Source organism: Echinops telfairi, unplaced genomic scaffold, assembly GCF_000313985.2.
Source record: "Echinops telfairi isolate 266 unplaced genomic scaffold, ASM31398v2 ScPeMD7_9;HRSCAF=40, whole genome shotgun sequence".
NCBI classification, from domain to species: domain Eukaryota; kingdom Metazoa; phylum Chordata; class Mammalia; order Afrosoricida; family Tenrecidae; genus Echinops; species Echinops telfairi.
Genome location: NW_022103906.1, coordinates 13,174,774 through 13,181,455, shown reverse-complemented (window position 1 = coordinate 13,181,455; position 6,682 = coordinate 13,174,774). Strand labels below are relative to the sequence as shown.

The 6,682-nt window shown below is 39.7% G+C and overlaps 1 long non-coding RNA gene across 1 annotated transcript; it reads right to left on the bottom strand.

Annotated features, from left to right (window-relative positions):
- Positions 1–2,641: 2,641 nt before the first annotated feature.
- LOC123521326 lies at positions 2,642–6,423 on the bottom strand. Its single transcript, XR_006679783.1, has 2 exons — positions 5,156–6,423; positions 2,642–2,795 (listed from the first exon to the last, which is right to left on the bottom strand). It is a non-coding gene; the product is annotated as an uncharacterized LOC123521326 (long non-coding RNA).
- Positions 6,424–6,682: the final 259 nt, after the last annotated feature.

Genomic DNA, 6,682 nt, shown 5'->3' with positions numbered 1-6,682 from the left:
CACAAGGGGTGCCACCTAGCAAGCCGCGGCTCGCTCACTCCTTACACTGCAGGCTTGGCATGTGTACCACGTAGACCACTGAGGCAGACTTTGCAGGTGTTTTTGTGTATTGCCGTTCTAACTATGGACTGCAGCTTCAGTTACGTGTGGACAGACAGCAGTCCATGTCCATCCAAGACTCGCTGCACTCTTCCAAGGCAGCGCAGAACCACTGGCTGGTAGCTACAAAATCAGAAAAGGTCAACAGTGAAATGGTGATGGTCTATGATACCCTGGGGCAACCCTGGTTTTCTCAGGGTTACATTAAAATGTGTATGCCTGTGCTGTTTTGGGGGTAGGGGTGGGGTGGGGAAGAGGATCTACAGCTTTCCCCCAACACCCCAGATTTCCCAAAGGAGCTTCTAAAATGTTCCCAAAAGAGTGCATCATTTTCTTTGTACCCCAAACTCAGAAAGATTTGTCCACGACCATGTTTCTGAGTCCTCAGACTGGTGTGGCCCAGTGTGAAGTGCAGCGACCCGAGAAGACACAGGTAGCTAGCAATGAGACACACACTGAAATGATGGCATAGCACAACTGAGGCCACCATAGAAAATTTGAATGCAAAATTGGGGTTTTATTAGAAGTTTCTAGAAAGCAACACCCAAACATAGTCTGTATTCATGCTATCAACCTTCTATTAATGCTCGGTATTCTACATAATTTTCCCAAGTTACAGCTGGGACAAGAGACCCTATTTATCATCTATGCCCTGATAACGAAGACATTTTGAACTACGTTAATTTTGGAACCAAAGAGGTGGCTAGCTACATAAGACTCTAACCCCACCCCACCCCGACTTCTCATTACTTGTCTCCTGCATTTTTCCTCTCTTAGGTCTCTTTCATTTGTACTCCGTTTGCAGAATCTAAAACGGTCTTTAAAATATTCATTCTGATAGGGACCACGTTTTTCCTGTCCATCTAATCCCTTTTGGGCATAAATGCCTACGGCTAGTCAATATTATAGCTAGAATTGGCTAGGAGGAAACATCTTTATTGATAAATGGATTGCATAAGGAGTAGTCAAAAAGCCAGCTGTAATGGGAAAGCACCAAAACAGGCAACATAGGTTTCATATATTAATATACTGATTTTTAAAATCTATTTTTAAAACAGATTTCTGCTAGATACGTATCCTTTACATGCCTTTTAAAACAAAGCAAAACAGGGTGAAAAAAGTCATCTACTCAGCTTCTAAAAGGCTTCTAACAGGAATGCTACAAAAACTGGCTACCCAGTAATTTCAGTAATATTGCTAATGCATCAAAGAGTAAAACTTTCGATAAACTGTTGTGTTATTGCTGAGTTTCTGCACTTCCTTACAGTCTTTTCATTCTCTCATTTGGGTCCTTTTTCAAGTTGTTCTGAATGAAGCCTTAGAATCAATCTTTACCCAGTTTTTGGCCGTCAAATCTTTCTCAAGTACCTGAACTCTAGCAGGTAAAGGGGAAAAGCACAAACAAAAAACCCAGCCAGTCACTAATAATGGCAGTGTAGCCACTCAGAGGACTAACGGAGTCTCCTATTGAATGGGGACAGTTCTGTATCCATTCTGACTTCAAGAATAGCCCCGTCCACATTCTGGATTTACACCGTAGCAGTCCAGTTGTAAAAACTGTGTTCAAGTATATGGAATATAGTCAGCTCTCAAATTTTAAAGGACAAGTCATCCTTCTTGAAAACGAGCATTTTCCACCTCCTTTTCATTCACACTGCCTGTCTTTTGGTCATTTTACTTTCCACTAGTTCACTTACCCAACAATGGTAACGGCGGGGGAGGTGAAACGGAACGGCTCAGTTTCCTCCTCGATTGCACTGCCATCCTACATCAGAATGTCCACTTTGAAAACTGGCAGCATTTTCCCACCAGTGTGTCTGGATAGCATTTGGGTGAGACTTACAAATTCTAATAGAAATCATTCTGAGATCATTTCCAAGTTGAAATTTTATAATTACTTCCTTCAGGATTATCACTCAATGATATTGTCTCCTTTCCTGTCCTCCTAAGCCAGAATCCTCTCAGGTCCAAGGAACCTACACTGCAAGGTAGATGGCAAAGTAAAGTGTGGGATGGGGTGGGGTGAACAAACCACCGACGAGGAAAGCCTGATGTTTCCAGGGAATCCAGGGCGGACGAGCACTTCAGGACCTTGGTGCCAGTGGCGATACCGGGAGGGTGCAGGAGGGTGGGTGGAAAAGGGGAAACGATCACAAGGATCTACACATAACCTCCTCCCTGGGGGACAACAGAAAAGTGTGTGAAGGGAGACGAAATAATGACAAAATAATAATTTATAAATTATCAAGGGCTCATGAGGAAGAGGGGAGTGGGGAGGGAGGGAAAAAAAATGAGGACCTGATGCCAGGGGCTTATGTGGAGAGCAAATATTTTGAGAATGATGAGGGCATTTGATGTATGTATGGATTGTGATAAGAGTTGTATGAGCCCCCAATAAAATGATTAAATTTAAAAAAAAAGAAAACCTGATGTTTCTGGAAACCTCAAACTGTCAAGAGACAACTATTTCCGAACACTGCACAGTAGCCGAGGGATCATCTGAGACACGCACGCCAATGTAAAAGTGCACACCTACAGCGTCTGTTCTTTCATATACTTTTTATTACTGATCCATCCACCTAGTAAGTCATGAGATATAGGAAAATAACAGTCTCCAGGGTTCCTAAATCTTTCCAACATATTCAACTTAGGGATCCAAGATTCTGAACATGCCATCACCAAAAAAAATTGCAAACCTAAAAAACAAAAAGGAAAAAAATTAAACAATGTCAAAAGTAAAAATACTTTACTAGAAAAGGTTAATATTTACTTTTATAATTTTCAAAACAACATTTTAAAGTTAGTGCCCTTTCCCTTCTTACAATTATAAACTCTTCACTCAAGTGAAGTTTTACTTAAAAACAAGGCAATTTATAAATAGCAAAATAAATATTGAGAGACAGAGAGATATATATTTATTCAATATTCCTGGGTCAAAAGTCCCTTCAACTTTACAATTGAGGCTTTAAATTAAAGTGGCATTATTTCTGTCTTTAAAAGCTGGCATGAGGTGGCAGACATTCAGATCCACAAGTGAACTACAGATTTCATCCATGTACAAATAGCTCTTTAGAATTATTTCTAAAGCTAAATCCTATCTTTAGAAACTACTCTTGTCAGCCAATCAATAGTGGTTGACTTCTTTGTGTTTCTATTACATTAACTTTTTAGCAAATGAAACAAACATATTCTGCCAAGCTCTTCGAAGCTTAAAGGGCCAATCTCTGTAATTTTTTTATTTGGATAAACGATCATTTTGTTTGGCTAAATATGAGAAATAAGAATCTCTAAAACTAAAAGCAATCAGTAATTGTTTCTCACTAAAGCTTAATACACACAAGTGAACTGTAAGAACAGTTCTTCTATTACAGGTTGAAAGACCAGGCCTATTGGTTTAATTTCTCCACAGAAAATGAAGAGTTGAGAGCTGCCATTTCCTGAAGTACAAACAGCACATTATTGTACATGGCTTCTCTGTATACAAGGATAGGCTGGTATGTTTAGGTATAAACGGAGATCAGACAAAAAGTCATCAAAATCACCACACTAAACAAACCAGATTTAGAAAAAGCCAGTTAGACTGGCCGGTTTTGTTTGGATTTAAATGCATGTGAGCAATTCTCCCACCATTACATGTAAAGAAAAGGAACACATTTTATGAATCTGAATAAAGTCATTCTCATGTCTGAGATTAAAGAGTTAGAAAATATCATTTGTAGACAAATTAGGTAATGTATAGAATGATAGTGACAACTGGGATTCTAGAAGACAGTATGGGGATGAAATAGATTCGTTTTGTTCTTTAGAATTGACCCTGGGTTGTATTAGCATCCAGAATAGTAACACAACTAGTTTTTCAGCATCTCAACAACTATACAAAGGGATAATTTGGGTTAAATACGTAAATTTGTGGCATTTTTGCTATTAATATTAATATAGGTATTATAGAAAAGCAAACACATAGACTCACTACCTTAAAATAGTGGCTTAGGGTAAAATCTGAACTTGGGCCAAGAACCTTATTGCAATTCTATCTCTGGAGAATTTGAGCTTAACAATTGCCTTCAGGTGGTCTGCTCCCATAAAGATTATCTGCTATGAAACTCTATGAGCAGTTCTACCCTGTCCTATAGGGTCTCTATGAGTCAACATTGACTGGATGGTACACAACAACCGAACAATATATATAACAGGACACGGTCCATCTGAATAAAATAATAGCTGCCCTGCAGTTGATGCCCACTCCTGGCGACCCTATAGGACAAAGACGAACTGCCCCATAGGGTTCCCATGCCTAGAAATCTTTATGGAAGCCAACGGCCCCATCTGTCTCCCACAGAACACAGAGCAGCGAGCCGGTGGGTTCCATCAGCCAAGCTTTAATAAAGCACTGCGTCATGAGGGCTCCTATCCAAAGGAAATGCCCCCCAGAAGGTCTTACTACAGGAAAACTGGGAACAATGTTCTAGGGCATTACATTCATCTAGATAGTGTAATCTGAACTACGACACACATAATTAACAAAAGCAGTGTTCATTAATAAACTGCCATTCTCAGTCAGCTGTTTATATGTTCAAAAGTTAAACAAACACACATATATACAGCATTCAAAATTCTTTCACACAGGAAAAGAAAACAATGGCAGGGATCCTGACTTTCTCGTTTAGAAAACTAAGCTTGGATTCCCTTTAAGGGCAAACCCAGCTAGCCTTTACTGGAAGACAAGATTTCAATCTGTGAACCCCTAATAGCACAGCCGTCTTCATAGACTATTCTGTTGCCAGTTAGGGAGTTCACTACAGCTAACTTAAAATGAAAAAAAAAGGAAAAGTATTTAAGCAATTTTAAAAGGCTTGGTTAGCATATGGATTCATATGGTTAGTTCCATAGGCAAAGATTCGAATCAGTTTAGTTAAGAGATGTTGGCGTGTGGTTTAATATGGTTTCGTCACAACTTTACGCTTTTAAATCTGGAGAGTGGGATCAGGGTAGGAGAACAGACAGGGAGAAACAGGAAGCAAGCCCTTTTCTGTCTCTCGCTTATGCTTGCCATTACCATTCTGTTTGAAGTGGTTCAGGACGAGGATGACCTCAAAACAACCTCATTCAGTCTTAGGCCTCATGTCTTTCGCTTAAAGCTAAAAATAAAAATACATGTGAATGAACAAATGATCATGGAATGAAATATCAAACATGACACTAAAATATGAAATCTCAGAAGCTATTCTTATGAAAAAATTAAAACGTACGCATTTCTACACAGAGTATCACAATGTGACAGAGGAATGCCCTTCGTGCCCTTTGTTACCGGCGGGTGCACAACGAAAAAAGTAACTCCAAACCGGTTCAACTAAGCTAAAGCAGCATTTCATTCATGCTATTCAAGGTGAAGCATCAGCTTAGCGCTTCTTCATTTATAGGCCCAACGGTAAGACAGGAACGTGTAATGCTCAACTATAAAAACAGTCTTGCCCTAAGAAAATAGATTTTTGTGTTTCAAACCACTAGTCGGAAATGCCAGTAATATATGAAAATCTACTTCTCAAATCAGAGAAAGTTAATCACTTTATTCATTCAAAAATACACCAAGTTCCAATGCCCGGGAAGTAAGATGCTGAATATGCTAGGTGTTCAAACCCCAATAAGTCTGTAGCCCTAATCTTTTATTTCCTAATTTCTCATTTCCACTCAAAGAAGACAATCAAGGCTGCTGTGCCTCTTCGAGTAGAACAGCGCAGTATATGTGGCACTAGGATACGATTGTGGAATTTAACACAGAAGCCACTGAAATCCTGAATCTTTATCCAGCAAGTGAATGCAAGACATCATATGACACAAATCAACATAAGCATCACGCTTATGCTTTCAAAATGGTACATGACTTTGGACACTAAATTCTCCTGCATGGGAAGAATACTAGTAGTTTCCATTCCAGACTTCAATGCTTCACATCATTTTGAAAGAGAAGTTAAATTGGTCAAGTGCCTTTAGGACTCACTTAATATTTTCAACATGATGGTGCTTCCAGTATGTTTTAGTTCCATTTTCCCAAAACTTTTTTCAGCCCCCTTATCCTTCATTCAACTGAAGCCAGAAAAGCAGAACTCATAATTCGTGCTGCCCAAGTATACTGAGTGCTCTGGTGAAGAGTCGTTACGGAAACCCACAGGGCTGGTCCACTCTGTCCTGCAGGGTTGCTGAGTCAGAATCAGCTCTGTGGCATTGGGTGGTGGCGTTTTAGCAGGGTTGAAAGGAGTCCTGGGGGTGCTGGCTGCTAACTGGAAGGTCAGCTGTCTGAACCCCAAGCTGCTCTGCAGGAGAAAGCTGCGGCGGTCTGCTTGGGTAAAATTACAGCCTAAGAAATCACGGAGGGCAGAGTTCTACTTTGTCCTATAGGGTCTATGAATCAAACTGACTTGACAGCAATGGACTATTGTTGTTTTTTTAGGGAGCAGAGAAGGGCTTCTTGTAATAAAATAAAGGCAAATATTTTTATGACATGCATATACATTCATTAAATTAAATGTAACTTATAAAGTATCAAATAAAATCTACATCCACACTGTCTAATGTTTTGCATTTC